This window comes from Caretta caretta, chromosome 16 (assembly GCF_965140235.1).
Source record: "Caretta caretta isolate rCarCar2 chromosome 16, rCarCar1.hap1, whole genome shotgun sequence".
NCBI lineage: Eukaryota > Metazoa > Chordata > Testudines > Cheloniidae > Caretta > Caretta caretta.
Genome location: NC_134221.1, coordinates 6,343,124 through 6,364,114, shown reverse-complemented (window position 1 = coordinate 6,364,114; position 20,991 = coordinate 6,343,124).

Below are 20,991 nucleotides of genomic sequence, written 5' to 3'. Positions count from 1 at the left end.
ATGTCATTAAGGTAGGGGGTTGGGACTCTAGGGACTGGGGTTCAGGTATTGCTTCTGCAATCCATTTCCTGTGTCATCTTTGGCAAGTAAAGTAGGAGACGACTACACCGCAGCTGGGAGGTGTAATTCCCAGTGTGGGTAGAGATGCATGCACTAGCTGTGATCAGCAGCAGTTGGGCCACGACACCTTGGGCTAGCCACCTGAGGGCATGCCTAGGACGTTGGACTGGCTTGGGTCCGCTCAAAAGCATGTTGGTCCACTAAAAGCTATTCCCTCACCCACCTTGTCTCTCTCGGACTGAACTCGGGCAGCTTGCCTGAACCTCTGCTCACCTCACTGCAGCCACACGGCTACTTCTAGTGCACTAGCTCAATCAGAACGCCAGCCCGGACGTCTCCTGGAGCTGGGAAGTGCATCTCCAGCTCCAGGAAAGACCTACCTTTAATCTCACTGTAACATGGTGTGATAAATGAAGCTGGGGGATAGCTCCCTTTTATGGACACCCCGCCAGCCAGCTAGCTATAAAATTCCTGTTAGTGGATGTTCTCTACTTACTGTACCTGTAAAGGGTTAAAAAAAGCCCACAGATAAAACGAACGGAGTGGGCACCTGACCAAAAGAGCCAATGGGAAGGCTAGAACTTTTTAAAATCGAAACAAGACTCCACTTTTGTCTGGTGTTGTTGTTCTCCGGAGAGCAGAGACACAGAGCAGCAACATTGTAAGCAGCTTTAAAACCAGGTATGAAAAAGCATCAATTCATACCTCGAACCTACTTATCTGAAACCCCAGATATGTACGTAAATCAGGGAATGTCTAGGAAGATGCGATTAGGGTTATTTCTTTTATATTTTATTGGCTTGTGGACTCCTCTGTGCTATCCCCATATGCTTTTGTTTTGCTTGTAACCTTTAAGCAGAACCTCAAGAGAGCTATCTTGATGCTTAATTTTTGTAATTGTTTCTTTTAAGATCTAGCAAAAAGCCCAAGTTCCAAATGTATTTCCTTTCTTTTTGGATTTAATAAAATTTACCTTTTTTAAGAACAGGATTGGATTTTTGTGTTCTTAAGAGGTTTGTGCACGTTGTTTAATTAGCTGGTGGCAACAACTGATTTCCTTTGTTTTTTTTTTTCACTTCTCTTCCCCAGAATGGGGGTGAAAGGGCTTGAGGGTACCCCACAGGAAGGAATTCCCAAGTGCTCCTTCCTGGGTTCTCAAAATAAGGGGATGGTTGCACTTGGGTAGTGGCAGCATCTACCCATCCAAGGTCAGAGAGAAGCTGTGACCTTGGGAGTTTAATACCAGCCTGGAGTGGCCAGTATTAATTTTTAAAATACTTGTGGGCCCCCACCTTCTGCACTCAAAGTGCCAGAGTGGGGAAACAGCCTTGACACATGGGGACTGTACTCCTTCCATTTGCTCACCCTTTGTCTGTGTAGTTTGCAAGCTCTTTGGGGCAGGAACTCTTTCCACGTGTGCTGGTACAGCACTTAGTGCGGGGGGGCATTCCACACCCCAGTGTAATGCAAATAATAATGGGAGTCCTTAGATTTCTCTCAAACCCAGACCTACACCTTCTTCTGCTTTTGCCTGCTCTCCCTCCCATTGGTGAGACAGGGCCCTCAGAGCTGGCCCATCACTTCTCTTGTAAATAAGCATTTGCTAAGTGCATGTCTGGGGAGTAGAGTCTTCTCTGCAGGAGAAAAGAGGCTGTAAAATAATTATTATTGTTCTATCTATTTATAGGAGCACCCCATTGCCATGGGATCCAAGCATTTCCAGCTACCCTCTGGTTTAACTTGGTTAATATTTTCCAGCGTTAATCCTCTCACAGATCACAGCTGAGTTGAGTCTCTGCCCTGGGAGCAGCTCTCTGCTAATATTCCCACCTCCTGCTGATGTTGGCTCTGGTTCCATCCAGACCCCTCTGGAGCATGGCATGGTTTGTATAGACTCGCTTGCCTGGAAGCTGCTGCCTCACTGAAGGACAGCTGTGCTTTAGGGCTGCTTCGTTCCCAGGACATTTCTTCATGTAACTCCAAAGCCACAGAAGTCATTGCTGTGTTGTGGGAAATGGAGCTGGGACTGCAGGCAGTGAGAACAATGGAAATTCCTACCACCCTGACCGCGCCACACCACTGATCATTTTAAACTCTAAATTAAACACTGTATTGTGTATCAAGTCTCCTTTCTGTGTGTTCCTGAGGAGCACCCTGGCACCTCTAGTCTTGCCCTGTGTGATCCAGAAAGGGACAGGACATCCAGTGGCTCTAGCCAAAACCAAAATGCAGACCATGCAGCAAAGCAACACGGCCGACCTCAGGCTATCCAAAGTGCTGCACATTTTGCACAGTTGCACCACCATAGAAATGATAACCAGTAACACCCGAGGGCTGTACGCTTTGTTGCGCCTGTCACCCGAGCGCATTCCACACACCAGGGATTCTGCATCCTTCCATTCCCCTCCCCACCCACCACACACACAGACAAGCTTCCTGCATGCCATCCTGGCATCCCTCTCTGTTTCAGGGACTCACTGCAACCCCACCATCCATATGCCAGGAGCTCTGTGTCCCCCACCAACACCCATACCGTTGTCCCCATTCTCCCCCATGCCAGGAGGTTTGTGTGTCCCCATGCCACCCTTTCCCCCTGACCCCATTCCCTGCCCCCAACAGTGGTTCCATGTGCTGCCCATTTCCCCATGCCAGTGTCCCCCATTCTCCCTTCCATGCCAGGGGCTCAGTATGCACCTCCACTCACCCTTCCTCCCTCCTTCCCACTCCCACCACTCTTACGTATTTTCTTTCTGTCTAGGTTATAAGTCACTCCAGGTATCGACATTTTGGAAGAGCTGAGATGTGGGGGAGGGGGTTACTGTTATGATATGGTGCTAATGGCTAACAGCAAACGGTTTTTCCGATCTGTAAACATTTACAGGGGTGGTTGAAGCTGGGGGGTCTGCTAACCAGATGCCAGGGGTTTTGTGTGCCCCATATTTCCTCCCTTCTGGTTTTCCCATTTGCCACCAAAAATAAATAGGGTTCTGCCTTCTCTGAAATTTTGGAATTGATTGGATGTAGCACTCAAAAGTTATTGCATTCCAGCCTAAAAGAAAAAAAAGCCATTGAGAAGAGCATCAGACATCACTTTGCTCCACTGAATAGTAATAATGTCAATGCTAAATGTATGCCAGGGGTCCTACTACAGCCACCGTTCAGTTCTGCGTGAGTCCTACGGCCATTTCTCTCTCTCTCTCTCTCTCTCTCTCTCGTAGAAGGCACAGCCAATGTGAATTGTACAAAACAGACACTTGTGGCTGATATTTATGATGACTTTGTAAAACCCTGTCCAATAAGGTAGACACATCACATCAATACTGCTTAAAGATAAACTGCTTTGGGAAACTCTGAGCTAAAGGTCGCCTCACTGGAACACCCCTGTGTAGGAAACCCAGACAGATTACATAAGAAAATGGATTTCCAAATCACATGCTCACAGCCCTCCTGGGACATTGCATCTGTTTAATTTTCCACAGCGCAGTCTCACAGCAAACAGAATGTGGTGAACGAGTGGGAGAGCTAAGAATTAGGAGGTGCAAGTGAACGTTGCATTCTCTTTGGCTATGTAAAACTCAATATACACAGGAGCACTCAAATGCCGAAGCAGAGACAAGGCAAAGATGAATGGGACTGCTGTGGCCGAGACCAGCACCAGTCATGGGGAGAGCTATGCAGAAAATCCTCGTCCCTTTACTCTGGCTAGCAGCATCACTTTGTGAGGTTCCGAACACCTGCCCAGGTGCGTGAGAGACGAACCTGTCACCCTTACAAACAACATGCTCCTTTCTTCTTCTCTTGTAGAAGTATTATGAGCTCATCAGAGGTAGCAGTAAATAGCACGTTTTTATTTGGTCAGAAATAATCCTTCATAGAGGAAACTGGTAGCCTGCAGGGGGCGGGCATTGGGGCTGTCTGTTTGTTTGTTTCAGGGAAGCCTGGCTGTTTAAAGATAGCCAGAGCTTCGCGAACCAGCTGAGCAGCTGGGAACAGCAGAGCAGCACACAGCAGGAGTTTGCCTGGGAGTTCGCCTGGAGTGAGCCCAGTGAGCCTTACATCTTGCCAACTTCTCTGAGGAAGCTCATAGTAGGAAGGTGATATGGAAGGGGGGGGGGGTTCAGCTGTTGTGACCTGCACTGGATGTGCTATGTTTGTCTTTCTTCCACAGGACAGAAGCGACTTTGTCTGTACAAAGTGCAAGCTGGTCTCCATATTGGAAGAGAAGATTGAAGGTCTGGAGCAACAGATAACGACCCTGCGTTGCATACGAGAAACTGAGGATTTTCTGGACAAAAGTCAGGATATGCTTCTACGGGCACAAAGCTCTAAAGATTTAGAGCAGGTTGCACAGCGGAGCCAAGAGGCCAGTGAAGAAGCTTGGCAACATGTGACCTCCAGAAGAAGAAGGGGGAATGTCTGGGTTCCAGCAATGCGGACACAGGTAACTAACTGCTTTCATGTTCTCTCCACGGGTACCTTTGCAGAGAGTGGATCAGATGATATGTCTGGGGGGAGAAAGCAGAAGGAGACTCCGCTGGTTGGAAGGCATGAGATGCACTGTCCTGAGATGGGGGGTTCCACGACCACCACTCCCAAGAGAAGGAGGCGGGTGGTGGTGGTCGGGGACTCTCTCCTCCGGGGGACTGAGTCATCTATCTGCCGCCCTGACCGGGAAAACCGAGAAGTCTGCTGCTTGCCAGGGGCTAAGATTCGCGATGTGACGGAGAGACTGCCGAGACTCATCAAGCCCTCAGATCGCTACCCCTTCCTGCTTCTCCACGTGGGCACCAATGATACTCCCAAGAATGACCTTGAGCGGATCACTGCAGACTAAGTGGCTCTGGGAAGAAGGATAAAGGAGTTTGAGGCGCAAGTGGTGTTCTCGTCCATCCTCCCCGTGGAAGGAAAAGGCCGGGGCAGGGACCGTCGAATCGTGGAAGTCAACGAATGGCTACGCAGGTGGTGTCGGAGAGAAGGCTTTGGATTCTTTGACCATGGGATGGTGTTCCATGAAGGAGGAGTGCTGGGCAGAGACGGGCTCCATCTTACGAAGAGAGGGAAGAGCATCTTTGCGAGCAGGCTGGCTAACCTAGTGAGGAGGGCTTTAAACTAGGTTCACTGGGGGAAGGAGACCAAAGCCCTGAGGTAAGTGGGAAAGCAGGATACCGGGAGGAAGCACAGGCAGGAACATCTGTGAGGGGAGGGCTCCTGCCTCATACTGGGAATGAGGGGCGATCAGCAGGTTATCTCAAGTGCTTATATATGAATGCACAAAGCCTTGGAAACAAGCAGGGAGAACTGGAGGTCGTGGTGATGTCAAGGAATTATGACATGATTGGAATAACAGAGACTTGGTGGGATAACTCACATGACTGGAGTACTGTCATGGATGGTTATAAACTGTTCAGGAAGGACAGGCAGGGCAGAAAAGGTGGGGGAGTAGCACTGTATGTAAGGGAGCAGTATGACTGCTCAGAGCTCCGGTACGAAACTGCAGAAAAACCTGAGTGTCTCTGGATTAAGTTTAGAAGTGTGAGCAACAAGAGTGATGGAGTGGTGGGAGTCTGCTATAGACCACCGGACCAGGGGGATGAGGTGGATGAGGCTTTCTTCCAGCAACTCGCAGAAGCTGCTAGATCGCACGCCCTGGTTCTCATGGGTGACTTTAATTTTCCTGATATCTGCTGGGAGAGCACTACAGCAGAGCATAGACAATCCAGGAAGTTTTTGGAAAGCGTAGGGGACAATTTCGTGGTGCAAGTGCTAGAGGAGCCAACTGGGGGGGAGCTTTTCTTGACCTGCTGCTCACAAACCGGGAAGAATTAGTGGGGGAAGCAAAAGTGGACGGGAATCTGGGAGGCAGTGACCATGAGTTGGTTGAGTTCAGGATCCTGACACAGGGAAGAAAGGTAAGCAGCAAGATAAGGATCTTGGACTTCAGGAAAGCAGACTTCGACTCCCTCAGGGAACGGATGGGTAGGATCCCCTGGGGGACTAACATGAAGGGGAAAGGAGTCCAGGAAAGCTGGCTGTATTTCAAGGAATCCCTGTTGAGGTTACAGGGACAAACCATCCCGATGAGTCGAAAGAATAGTAAATATGGCAGGCGACCAGCTTGGCTTAACGGTGAAATCCTAGTGGATCTTAAACATAAAAAAGAAGCTTACAAGAAGTGGAAGGTTGGACATATGACCAGGGAAGAGTATAAAAATATTGCTCGGGCATGTAGGAATGAAATCAGGAGGGCCAAATCGCACCTGGAGCTGCAGCTAGCAAGAGATGTCAAGAGTAACAAGAAGGGTTTCTTCAGGTATGTTGGCAACAAGAAGAAAGCCAAGGAAAATGTGGGCCCCTTACTGAATGAGGGAGGCAACCTAGTGACAGAGGATGTGGAAAAAGCTAATGTGCTCAATGCTTTTTTTGCCTCTGTCTTCACGAACAAGGTCAGCTCCCAGACTGCTGCGCTGGGCATCGCAAAATGGGGAAGAGATGGCCAGCCCTCTGTGGAGATAGAGGTGGTTAGGGACTATTTAGAAAAGCTGGATGTGCACAAGTCCATGGGGCCGGACGAGTTGCATCCAAGAGTGCTAAAGGAATTGGCGGCTGTGACTGCAGAGCCATTGGCCATTATCTTTGAAAACTCGTGGCGAACGGGGGAAGTCCCAGATGACTGGGAAAAGGCTAATGTAGTGCCAATCTTTAAAAAAGGGAAGAAGGAGGATCCTGGGAACTACAGGCCAGTCAGCCTCACCTCAGTCCCCGGAAAAATCATGGAGCAGGTCCTCAAGAAATCAATCCTGAAGCACTTATATGAGAGGAAAGTGATCAGGAACAGTCAGCATGGATTCACCAAGGGAAGGTCATGCCTGACTAATCTAATCGCCTTCTATGATGAGATTACTGGTTCTGTGGATGAAGGGAAAGCAATGGATGTATTGTTTCTTGACTTTAGCAAAGCTTTTGACACGGTCTCCCACAGTATTCTTGTCAGCAAGTTAAAGAAGTATGGGCTGGATGAATGCACTATAAGGTGGGTAGAAAGTTGGCTAGATTGTCGGGCTCAACGGGTAGTGATTAATGGCTCCATGTCTAGTTGGCAGCCAGTGTCAAGTGGAGTGCCCCAGGGGTCGGTCCTGGGGCCGGTTTTGTTCAATATCTTCATAAATGATCTGGAGGATGGTGTGGATTGCACTCTCAGCAAATTTGCGGATGATACTAAACTGGGAGGAGTGGTAGATACGCTGAAGGGCAGGGATAGGATACAGAGGGACCTAGACAAATTGGAGGATTGGGCCAAAAGAAATCTGATGAGGTTCAACAAGGACAAGTGCAGAGTCCTGCACTTAGGACGGAAGAACCCAATGCACAGCTACAAACTAGGGACCGAATGGCTAGGCAGCAGTTCTGCGGAAAAGGACCTAGGGGTGACAGTGGACGAGAAGCTGGATATGAGTCAGCAGTGTGCCCTTGTTGCCAAGAAGGCCAATGGCATTTTGGGATGTATAAGTAGGGGCATAGCGAGCAGATCGAGGGATGTGATCGTTCCCCTCTGTTCGACATTGGTGAGGCCTCATCTGGAGTACTGTGTCCAGTTTTGGGCCCCACACTACAAGAAAGATGTGGATAAATTGGAGAGAGTCCAGCGAAGGGCAACAAAAATGATTAGGGGTCTGGAACACATGACTTATGAGGGGAGGCTGAGGGAACTGGGATTGTTTAGTCTGCAGAAGAGAAGAATGAGGGGGGATTTGATAGCTGCTTTCAACTACCTGAGAAGTGGTTCCAGAGAGGATGGTTCTAGACTATTCTCAGTGGTAGAAGAGGACAGAACAAGGAGTAATGGTCTCAAGTTGCAGTGGGGGAGGTTTAGGTTGGATATTAGGAAAAACTTTTTCACTAGGAGGGTGGTGAAACACTGGAATGCATTACCTAGGGAGGTGGTAGAATCTCCTTCCTTAGAAGTTTTTAAGGTCAGGCTTGACAAAGCCCTGGCTGGGATGATTTAATTGGGGATTGGTCCTGCTTTGAGCAGGGGGTTGGACTAGATGACCTCCTGAGGTCCCTTCCAACCCTGATATTCTATGATTCTATGATTCAAAGATGCATTTTATAGCTTCTCTGCTGGCCCTTTGGGGCCCCCTTGTAATTTGTGAATCTCCGATTATTATCAGAGATGTAAGAAAACCTGTCATGCGAGTGATCGTTTTTAAGATCAGTCTTTTGATTTTTTTTAAATGCTGCATTTTCAAATGGAGTTTTTACCCTGTTAAAAGTGTGTAAAAACTGTGAGCCATTAGGGAACCAGTCTGTTGGACTCTGCAAAATGGGCTCATTTCTGAGTGAAAATGGTTTTGTATCAAAAATCTGAAAAATAGCTTTTTTGCATGTGTGCAAGGGAAGAGTAGCCAAGTCACTGAGTTCCCATAAAGCACAATTGATGTGGATGGAAGGTGTAAAATGACAGAAAACGAAAGAGTGAAAACCATTGTATGAAGTTTCGTGAAACGAAAATTGTGAATTTTGCCCACCTAAAGATGCACCAACCCCTTTCAGGTAAGTATTGGAACATCTAAGGTTAGCTCTACTGGTGGCATGTCTTAATCTATATAAAGTCATTCTTCTATTAGCACTGTTTGTAATGATATTAAAGATCCAGCTAATTCCTAAAACCAAGGGGGCTACTTTGTTTTTAGACAGCGAGAAAGATCCATGAAGCCCTGTGAGCTCTGATCTAAGGTGTTTGTTGCAGTCTGGAATTTGAAGAATATTTCAGGCCCTGAGGTCCCCCTTACAAACATCATCCATTTAATAAACTCTCTGTTCTCCAAGGATGCCCTGGAACCACAGGTCCACCTGGTCCCAAAGGCGAACCCGGAGCTGTAGGACTGAAAGGTACATCTCTGGCCCTGAGCGAGACTCACTGCAAGCAATCCCCGAACAGGCTCCTCCTGACAATAGTGTGCCCAGTTTGACACTTCACAAGTTCTAGGAGTTGGGGCGCACAGTTTCAACATCTTCTGTTGAGACTGGAAAACACGTTCACAGTCTCCTGGGCTGCAGACTGATAGTAATGCACCTTTGGAAACAGACAATCAGAACATCAGAGCCGGGGTTCTGAGCCTGGGGGTTACAACCTCTCTACCCACCCCACATTACTAAATGGAAAAACATCCCAGCTAAATGGGAGGGGTGTCCTGAGCATCAGGTATGGAAAAGGTTGAGAATCCCTATCCAAACCACCCATAGGATAACAGCAAATTACAGACTGTATCAATCAGATAAATTTACAGTGAATAGAATCCACAGGACCAAATCTTGCAATCCTAACAGAGCCCTCACTCATGAAATATTCTGCTTGAACTCAATGGGAGATTAGTTTGAACAGTGGTAGCAGGGTCAGATCAAGGCAAAATAAAAGGAGATTAGATATTGTGATTCAGTCTAGCTGTAGGGGTCTTCTTCCAGATGCCTTATAGAGACAGGTGAAGGAGTAATTTAGAAGTCTGGTTCATTTTGTGTGTTTGAAGTTTTATAAATGTAAGAAAATATTTCTTGGATGTTCTCTGCATTTGCAGGAGACAGTGGAGCTCTTGGGAAGGCTGGACCAGCAGGGACAAAAGGTAAAGCACTAAAGAGCAGAGAACGCTAGCCATTCTGCTTGTGATTTAAATAACAAAGATTTTTTTCATAGGTTCATACATTTTACAGCCAGACAGGACCATTATGACCATCTAGTCTGACCTCCTGTATAAAGTGCCTTTTTTCTAATCTGAATTTGTCTAGCTTTGGATTCCAATAGTTGGATCTCATTTTGCCTTTTTTCTACTAGATTAAAGAGCTGGCTACTATCCACAATCCCTTGTTCATGTAGGTAAGGTCCAGACCTCAAATAATTCCTGTAGCTCTTTTCTGAGCCCTTTCCAACTTCTTTTTTGGAACACTATTCAGAGTTATAATAGTAAATGTTTTTAAACAAAGTTAGGGAAGGTTTATAATCCCTTTGCTTCTGGGTTTAAACGAATCTCTAATGCTTTGAGATCAGGAGAGACATCTTAAGGTGGCAAACCATACCACCTCTGCCTACTGCAGGGTTTCTTGTACTTCTCACTGGAGCATCTGGTACTGGCCATTGTCAGAGACAGGACACTGGACCACATGGACCACCAAGCTGACCCAGTCAGGCAGTGCCTATATTCTTACACACAGTGTACTGGAGTACCATATTGATTTAGGGCCCAGTCTAGCTGTCCCTGAAATAAATGGGATTCTTGCAGAAGACTTTATTGGGAGTTGGATCATGCCCTCCAGATGAAATTCATCCCTGTGTAGGTAGACAGTGAATAGTCTATAGATCACTTACATCCTGCCTCAGCTTTATTTAGTAGGCTTAAGCTCTGCCTGGACCTTTTGCTGGCCTTCTGCCCAGGGGTGAATTCACCCTTACTGAGCAAATTATTAGCCGTTAGATCCTTTTTGCCAAATGCACTGGAATTAGCAGGATTATTTTTTTCCCCCAGTGTACTAGTAAATGGACTTGGAGGGGCTGGGTTTTCCCACCACCAGGACAGGTGCTTGGTGCTTAGCACCAAGATAAGCACAATGAGCAAAGTGTGACTGATGCATCCAACAAGGATTTCAGGCTGTTTTCTTTCTTTAGGAGAAAGAGGAAGCCCCAGACCACTTGGGACTACAGGTAAGAACCTCTGCCCTCTCCTGTATACCAAGAGAACTATTTAAGGTTCATTTTTAAAGCACTAGAGTAACATGAAAACATGACATTCTTTGTACACAATTCTCTCTGCTATTCCCCTAAGTGATATTTTTCCTGAATGGTGAAACTCTTGAACCGACTAAAAATATGCCAGCATGGGGCTGTCCTGATGATGCAACATCTGCAGTAATTCCTCATAGGTTATATTTAGCCCATGTCAGAGTAACCTGGAATGTAACTAAAACCCCAGCTGTATAAGATATATGGCACAATAGGGATGCATGTATTTTACAAGCCTATCAGGGGTAAACCTCGCCGCCCACCCAGCACAGATGTTAGGGAGCAGTTAGGGAATGCGGTCCCTCGACCCGCGCCGCTTCGAGCTGCTCCCATTGGCCTGGAGCAGCGAACCGCGGCCATTGGGATCCGCGATCGGCTGAACCTGCGGATGCGGCAGGTAAACAAACCTGCCTGGCCTGCCAGGGGCTTTCCCTGCACAAGTGGCGGAACAAGTTTGGGAACCACTGGTCTAAACTAAAACCCTCCTGAGTTTACCCAACTCCTACTCAGATTAAAACTATCTAGGCTTTACAATTTAAAACCAATGGCCCAGATCATAGAATCATAGAACTGGAAGGGACCTCGAGAGATCATCTAGTCCAGTCCCCTGCACTCAGGGCAGGACTAAGTATTATCTAGACCATCCCTGACAGGTGTTTGTCCAACCTGCTCTTAAAAATCCCCAATGATGGAGATTCTACAGCCTTCCTAGGCAATTTATTCCAGTGCTTAACCACTCTTGACAGGAAATTTTTCCTAATGTCCAACTTAAACGGCTCTTGCTGCAATTTAAGCCCATTGCTTCTTGTCCTGTCATCGGCGGTTAAGGAGAACAATTTTTCTCCCTCCTCCTTGTAACAACCTTTTATGTACTTGAAAACTGTTATCATGTCCCCTCTCAGTCATCTCTTCTCCAGACTAAACAAACCCAATTTTGTCAATCTTCCCTCATAAGTCATGTTTTCTAAACCTTTAATCATTTTTGTTGCTCTTCTTTGTACTTTCTCCAGTTTGTCCACATCTTTCCTGAAATGTGGTGCCCAGAACTAGACAATACTCCAGTTAAGGCCTAATCAGCACAGAGTAGAGCGGAAGAATAACTTCTCGTGTCTTGCTTACAATACTCCTGCTAATACATCTGAGAATGATGTTTGATTTTCTTGCAAGAGTGTTACACTGATGACTTATATTTAGCTTGTGATCCACTATGACCCTCAGATCCCTCTCTGCAGTCCTCCTTCCTCGGCAGTCATTTCCCATTTTGTATGCGTTCAATTGATTGTTCCTTCCTAAGTGGAGTACTTTGCATTTGTCCTTATTGAATTTCATCCTATTTACTTCAGACCATTTCTCCAATTTGTCCAGATCATTTTGAATTTTAAGCCTGTCTTCCAAAGCACTTGCAACCCCTCCCAGCTTGGTATCATCTGCAAACTTTATAAGTGTACTCTCTGTGCCATTATCTAAATCACTGATGAAGATATTGAACAGAAGTAGACCCAGAACTGATCCCTGCGGGACCCCACTTGTTATGCCCTTCCAGCATGACTGTGAACCACTGATAACTACTCTCTGGGAATGATTTTCCAACCAATTATGCACCACCTTATAGTAGCTCCATCTAGGTTGTATTTCCCTAGTATGTTAATGAGAAGGTCATGCAAGACAGTATCAAAAGCCTTACTAAAGTCAAGCTATATGACATATACCATTTTTCCCTATCCACAAGGCTTGTTACCCTCTCAAAGAAAAATATCAGGTTGGTTTGACACAATTTGTTCTTGACAAATACATGCTGACTGTTACTTATCACCTCATTATCTTCTAGGCGTTTGCAAATTGAGGTCTTAATTATTTGCTCCATTATCTTCCCAGGTACAGAAGTTAAGCTGACTGGTCTGTAATTCCCCAGGTTGTCCTTATTTCTCTTTTTATAGATGGTCACTATATTTTCCCTTTTCCAGTCTTCTGGAATGTCTCCTGTCTTCTGTGACTTTTGAAATATAATTGCTAATGGCTCAGATACCTCCTCAGTCAGCTTCTTGAGTATTCTAGGATGCATTTCTTCAAGCCCTGGTGATTTGAAGACATCTAACTTTTCTAAGTAACTTTTGACTTGTTCTTTCCCTATTTTAGACTCTGATCCTACCTCATTTTTACTGGCATTCACTATGTTAGATGTCCTATTGCCACCAACCTTCTTGGTGAAAACTGAAACAAAGAAGTCATTAAGCACCTCCGCAATTTCCACATTTTCTGTTATTGTCTTTCCCCCCTCATTGAGTAATAGGCCTGCCCTGTCCTTGGTCTTCCTCTTGCTTCTAATGTATTTGTAGCATGTTTCCTTGTTACTCGTTATGTCCCCAGCTAGTTCGGTCTCGTTTTGTGCCTTGGCCTTTCTAACTTTGTCCCTACATATTTGTGTATGTTCATCCTTTGTAATTTGACCGAGTTTCCACTTTTTGTGGGACTCTCTTTTGAGTTTTAGATCATTGAAGATCTCCTGGTTAAGCCAGGGTGGTCTCTTGCCATACTTCCTGTCTTTCCTACACAGTGGGATAGTTTGCTCTTGTGCCCTTAATCACGTCTCTTTGAAAAACTGCCAACTGTCTTCAATTGTTTTTCCCCTTAAACTTGCTGTCCATGGGATTTTACCTACTTCAAATCAGTGGAAGTTAGGAGCCTATGTACCTTTGAAGATGTGGGCCAACACCTTTAATTGCACCCATAGAAGAATGAACAGCCCAGTACAGATCCCTGAGCAGAATCAGATCCCTAAGCAGGGCTTGTTGAAGGCCCAAAAAGTTACTGGGGCTACAGAGATGTAGCCCAGGGATAGGCAAAGGCAGCAGGATAGGAGAGACGGTATACACCTCCTATCCCCTTGCCAATGATGAGTGGCCATTACAGACTGCAGTCTGCCCCTGTGAGCAGGGGCTAGATGACGACAGGCAGTAGCCATTGAGGCAAGGTGAGCTTAGAGGGTTGGGGGTTCCCCTAGGAGGGGAGACCCAGAGAGTGGGGGTACTGCTGGCAGGGACACGGGGCCTGAGACAGGCGAGACACAGGCCAGCAGGAGGCGCTCCAAGTGCTGAAAGAGCTAATTCCCAGATGACCAGCAGGAGGCGCCTGTGGCAGTGAGTCTCAGCTTTGCTACAGGCCCCCAGCACAAGTCTTGATTCCTGTATCTGCCTGCCTTCCATTGCCACCATAGAAGACCCTACCTTTCTCTTAACAATGCTTGTTGGATGGGTGGCTGGGCTCAGCAGCTGAAGCCATGCTGGGAAAATGATCGTTTTCCCGTCTGAAACGATGCTTTAAAAAACATGATTCACTTTTATACGGCTGATGTTTCATAGAATCATAGAATATCAGGGTTGGAAGGGACCTCAGGAGGTCATCTAGTCCAACCCCCTGCTCAAAGCAGGACCAATCCCCAACTAAATCATCCCAGCCAGGGCTTTATCAAGCCTGACCTTAAAAACTTCTAAGGAAGGAGATTCCACCACCTCCCTAGGTAACGCATTCCAGTGTTTCACCACCCTCCTAGTGAAAAAGTTTTTCCTAATATCTAACCTAAACCTCCCCCACTGCAACTTGAGACCATTACTTCTTGTTCTGTCATCTGCTACCACTGAGAGCAGTCTAGATCCATCCTCTTTGGAACCCCCTTTTAGGTAGTTGAAAGCAGCTATCAAATCCCCCCTCACTCTTCTCTTCCGTAGACTAAACAATCCCAGTTCCCTCAGCCTCTCATCATAAGTCATGTGTTCCAGTCCCCTAATCATTTTTGTTGCCCTCCGCTGGACATTTTCCAATTTTTCCACATCCTTCTTGTAATGTGGGGCCCAAAACTGAACACAGTACTCCAGATGAGGCCTCACCATTGTCGAATAGAGGGGAACGATCAGGTCTCTCGATCTGCTGGCAATGCCCCTACATATACATCCCAAAATGCCATTGGCCTTCTTGGCAACAAGGGCACACTGTTGACTCATATCCAGCTTCTCGTTCACTGTAACCCCTAGGTCCTTTTCTGCAGAACTGCTGCCGAGCCATTCGGTTCCTAGTCTGTAGCGGTGCATGGGATTCGTCTGTCCTAAGTGCAGGACTCTGCACTTGCCCTTGTTGAACCTCATCAGATTTCTTTTGGCCCAGTCCTCTAATTTGTCTAGGTCCCTCTGTATCCTATCCCTACCCTCCAGCGTATCTACCTCTCCTCCCAGTTTAGTGTCAGATACACTGACAGACCAGCTAGGTAGACCTCATTCCCAAAATGATCTCTTGCAACAATTAGACTGTCATAATCTCAGCCATTCAGTATTTTCATGGATGCACAACGTCCAGCAATTAAAACCAGAAGGTGCAGCCCACTGCTCTTGGACATCTCAGGGATGAGCACAGGATAGGTAGGGAGACAAATGGTTGAAGTATGCAGCCTTCCAGTGAACCCACCCCTTTGTTCTGATTTATTCATGTTCTCAGCCCTGCTGACACATCTCCCTCCCTAACATCGATGATAGCACATGAGGAAGTAGTCTTCACCTAACTGCTTCTAATTAGGCTGTAATACCCCAAACGAGCTTGTTAATCTGTCAGGAAGGAACTATACGGTGTGGTTTTTATTTGTTCCATAAAAGGCCTAGCGCATTTCTGGGTGCTTTATACATAATCATCATCATGTCTCTGCTGTCAAACCACAGGGATTATTGTAAGAAGTTTATCTGTGTAGCTACAACCTCCTGACTGGATTGCAATCTTTTGGTGGTCAGTTCGGCGGCAGGCTATTTATCAGCACCCAAAGGGATTGGTGACATTTAAACTAACATGGAAACCACCTTAGTTTTGGGTATGACTCTCAACAGCTAATGTCTTTGGAGCAGAGTCCTTTGAAAACTCTTCTTCCAGTGCAGATTGAGATATCTGGCTCTCTCTCCTCCTGAAATGATAGTTGACACCCTCCTAAAATTTTCAAGAGCAGATCCTCCAGTACCAGTCTCAGCCCGGATATAGCAAGTCTAGTTCTACTTGTTTACAGCAAAGACAAACAACTGAAATAAACAACTTACGTGTCACCTTACATGAGTCATGCTATTTGTTTGTTACCTCCCCTTGTTCCTAATATCTTGAACGAAACATCCCTCCTCATTATTTTGCCAAACCATCTTGTTTTGTACTAAATTGAAATGTATCTGTACTAGCTAGAATATATTTAAATATCTAGTGCCTAGTACACTAGCAACAACTTTGCCAAGTTCACGTATTTTGCTTTAATACGTGGCCTGACTTTGATTCATGGCCTCTGGTTCAAGCCTCGGGTCTTGCACCAGGCCCAGTGCTTCAGGCTGTCTCTCTATTACAATGAGAGATGAATGCAACATTCGCACTGAAATGCAGTGACTGGTATTTCATTATGAATGCAAAAAACAGGCCAATTTTCATAAAAACTTCACTTGGGTATATGAATTTTTCATGTGAAATTGGGCCATTTTACAGCAAAATAAGCCCACTTATGAGTAGAGGTGCTTCAGAATGAAAATTTACCAGTTTGATTTATTGAGGTGGAGGAATACAATCCAGGAAACATTTTGTATGAAATGAAAATTGTCAATTTCCCATGGTTCAGGCACATTTAGATTTTTTTTATTCATTCATTTAGCTAAGCATTTTATTGTAAAATCCCAAGTTAGTGTACTAGGAAATCTGGTAACCAAGTAATTCACCTGGAGGAAGGATGCTCTTCCAGTTAAGGCACTAAACTGGCCTTCCGAAGATGTGGGTTTAAATCTCACCCCTTCCACCGACTTCCTGTGTGACTTTAATCTCTGTGTTTTAGTTCCTGTAACAGTGCCAGACTCACCACAGCAGCGCCTCCTGCTGGTTGGTTTGGGGATCAGCTCTTTCAGCAGTGCGCCTTCATTAGTGGTGTCTCTTGTTCTCCACCATCCTCACAGTTGGACCCACGTCACTCCCGGACCACGGCATCTGCTTCTGGACACTGCCCTCTGGCTGTGCCCGCACCACTGGCTCTCCCTCCACCCCCCTTCCAGGGACCGGCAGCTTCAGGTTCTATCACCCGCCTCAGCGGCTCACTGCAGTCCTCATCTAGCCCCTTCCTCCAAAGGCAAACTGCAGTCTGGCTTAGCCACCCTCATCACTGGCAAGTGGTGGGGCCCCAACCCAGGGACCCTCTAGTGGCAGCCACCGACTGCCCTCCTCCAACTCTCCTCTACTGCCTGCTTCCCTGGGCCACTTCCCCGTCGCCCCAGCACCCTCTCTGCCCTATGTGTCAGGGCCCCAGTCTGGCAGTCATCAGCCCAGAGCTCCCCCAGCCTCACTTGACCCTGCCCAGTCTTAGGTTCTTCACTCTCTAAGAGCCAGTTCTTCTCCCTTTGCTCTCCAGAGAGAGAGACTGCCTTCCTTGCTGCCCTGCAGCCTTCTTATAGGGCCCAGCCTGGCCCTGACTGGCTCCCAATATACCCTTCCATGATTGGCTGGGGCTCTGTGCAGCCTCTCTGGCTTGCTTTAGCCCCTTCCACGCCAGAGTGGGGCAGCTGCCCCACTACAGTTCCTCATCAGTAATGTCAGGATATTAATGCTTTTCTTCTCTTTCCTATTTAGATTATAACCACTTGGGGCAGTGACTGCCCGTTTAATGTGTGTGCATGTACACTGCCGAACACAATGGTACATGACAATAATGTCTTCTGTATTTCTCTATAAATGAAGTTCCTTTAGTTGTGAAGATTCATCTAATTCCTCTCCCTTCAGTCAACTTCTGTAGCATTTATAACCAGCCAAAAAGTCTGGGGGAAAAATTTGTATGTTCTAATTTATTGAGTTCCCCCACACCCATCCTGGGGGAATTAGCAAAACATTTCTGATCCTAAATCCTTTGTCATTGTTCTTTTTTCTATTGCCTTCATTCTTATGATCATGATATTTGTATATTACAAACTTCACTCCTAGATCTGAGTTTGACAGTTACTAGATTTATAGCCAGTGAACAAGACAAAGGGAAGCTTGCTTCTGAGATTATTTCCACTCCTGCAACCCTTCCTGTACCATTTTTTCTCCCCGGGGGTGATGACTGTGGGTCTCAGTGTTCTGATAAACTCTCCAGTCTCCACAGATGCCCTGGGATACCCAGTGCTGCAGGTCCCAAAGGAGAACCCGGAGCTGCAGAAATGAGAGGAGGTACCTCCCCAGGCACGGAGTGAGAATTAGACAATTCCAGCAGTTGGAGCTAGATCCACAAAGGTACTTAGGTGCCTAACTGCCTTTTAAGGCACCTGAATCCACCATGTAGGTGTCACTGACATTCTTAAAACCACTGCTCAGCGGCTGCCTAACCCTCAAGATGCCTAAGTTGCCACCAGTAATCACATGCAAAGCCACCTAAATATTGATGCCTCCCCACAGCTAACAAGGGAACACTCCAGGTTCTCACACTAGAAGTTCCCCCACCTAGCTCACCCATGGGGCCCAATCGTATAGGCATGGTCAGAGTACACCTCACCTACACAGAACACTGGGGTATCAGTGCTCCCATCCATTCCTTTGCCTAGTGGTTATGGTGGAGGAGATCTAAGTTCAAATCCCTTCCCTGCCTGATTTGGAGCAGAGACTTGAGTCTCCTATATCCCAAGTGAGCATCCTAATCACCCGGCTTTACTACAGTGGGTCTCAATCTCACTTGTTGGAGCTGGTCCACTATGTATCAAATAAATATGTATTCAGCCAAAGAGCAAGAATGACTCTACAGAACAATGGTTAGGGTCCTCAGCCAGGATAGGAGACAGTCAGGTTTAAGTCCCTGCTCCAATTAATATGTAATTATTTATACAAAGTGGGACAGCTCCAACAGGAGAGGTTGAGAGAGGCCAACCCCAGAATATCCAATAGCCTGCTGATGAAGACGTCCAGCTGGGATGTGAGCTCAAGTCCCTGGTCCAAATCAGGCTCATCCTGACAAACACTCTGAGAGGAGGAGAATTGAAGTGTAACCCTTCTGTCCATTAGAGTTAACAGCAACAAGGGCCGGGTTCAGTATCTAGGGGTTCCGTTCCAATAACACAATGCAAAACCGGCTTGAGCCCCCACCCAGTGACCTGGGACAAATATATACCACCACCATGCCCCCGGACGCCTCTAAGAGGCGATACTTCCCCTCTCACAAGCACCGAGTCTGAGTGTAGCAAAAGCCTTTTAATAACAGAGAGAAACAATGTGGGATTATGTTGGGGAAACACCACCAACAGGATTCATAACACAAACCATGAGCAAAAACCCACCCCAAGCAAATTGGGCCGTGTCCTTTCCCTTTGGTTCTTGAGTCCAGCAACCCAAAAGTCACCCAAAGTCCCAAAAGTTCAACAACCCCAAAGTCCACCAACCCAAAAGTCCACCAACCCAAAAGTCTCTGTCTCTGTCCTTGGTGAGTCCAGAGTTCAAAAGTTCATCTGCAAAGTTTTAAACTCCCCCCCCCCCATCTCAGCCTGTGTGGAAATGGGGGGGGGGGTTGTAAAGGGGCACCTTACATGCTCCGATGGCCAACTGCCCTGCCTCTCCGTGGGTTTCATTGCCAGCCGCTCCTCTCCACCAGCTACTCCTCTCCAGTAGCCACCCTGCAAACTGCACTGCCAGCTGCTCCCCCCAGTAGCCATCCTGCGAGCCACTCCACCAGGTGCTCCTCTCCAGCAACCATCCTGCAAGCCACTCACCAATACATCTTCAGGGTCCCTACTACTTAACACAGTACTCAGTGATTTCAGCTCATTGTAGAGGAGCCCTAGTGCTGATGCACTATTGGCCCAAAGTGAAGTCAGCTCTGCAATCTGCAACCAGACTCATAACAGAATTAAAATTAGCTCTGCCATTACACAGTAGAGAGAAGACAGTGATGCAGTTAGCATTTAGGACCCTTAGAAGAGACCCATACCACAAAGTAAAAATGTCTGTCACTACCCATTCACTGAGTTTTGGAATCCATGTGCCTTGCCTAGTGAGTGCTACTTAGTTGATGGCAAGTCCCTCCATCATAACAAAAGGCCAAGTACAGTTCCACTGTCCTTGATTCACATAATCAAGATAACAATTTATTGTTCCTGCCCCAATAACAGAGAAATTGGGGATCCCACAGCAGCCAAAGTGACCATCTAGGCAGGGTGGGTGTGCCTATGCAAATGAGATCAGCCCCTGAAGTTCTTTTCCACAACCTGCCACAACTCAGCACCAGATGTCAGGATAGAGCTCATCCTGAACTCTGCTTACATCAGTAAACAACAATGCCCCCATTCCACAGCCCACTCCCTCCCAAGTAGCCTGGGGGAAACGGGTTTTGCAGCATGCCTGAGAGCTTAACAAATCCAAGGCAGGGGATGAATCCCCTAATTGAGGGATTCTAATAGCCTGCCCAAAACTCCTTCCTTCTCCTGGGGAGGAGGCTCATCTCTGCTATGGCAGTAGGACACAGTGGAGGGACAGTCTCTCAGGGAAGCAGGTTCCAGAACTCTCAGGACTTAATGGGTTCACACACACACACACACTTTGAATTCCAACCAGAAGCCAGGCCAAATCCTGGAATGCTGATGTCAAGTTCTCCTGTCATGGAACTCCATTTAACATCAGTTATCCAGAGAACCTCACAAGGACCCTGGAAATAAGATATGCAGGGAATGCTAAAAAACATCCTGATCACAGCACAACCCTCTCTCGCCCTGCAGCGAAGGACACAAACGGCACAGTGACCCTGCTCTGAAACACTGTCTGTTTCCTTTCCTTTATCATGCCACAGAACAATAGAAGCCTGAGGGGTGCGGCTTAGAGGCTGGCTACTTGCATATCTGATGCCAGGACACTATGGCTAGGCTTTTCAGAGCAACCTATGGAATTCGACGATTCCTGCCTACAAGTTATCAGGCAGAAGACTAGACAAAACAGGAAGTTAGTTGCACAAACGTGCTAACAGCTGTGCCTTTTGAGAAGAGCATTCCCTACGTTAACAAGTTATTTACCATTTTCCAACCTGCGCTTTTAAAAGGGGCTCTTCCCCAAGTCTACTGTATTTCAGTCTTATAAATACATCCCTGCTCTTCTCCTCATGTGCCTTTATTCGTAGCACTGGAACGTACTGAAATTTCATCAGTCTGCTAGAGACT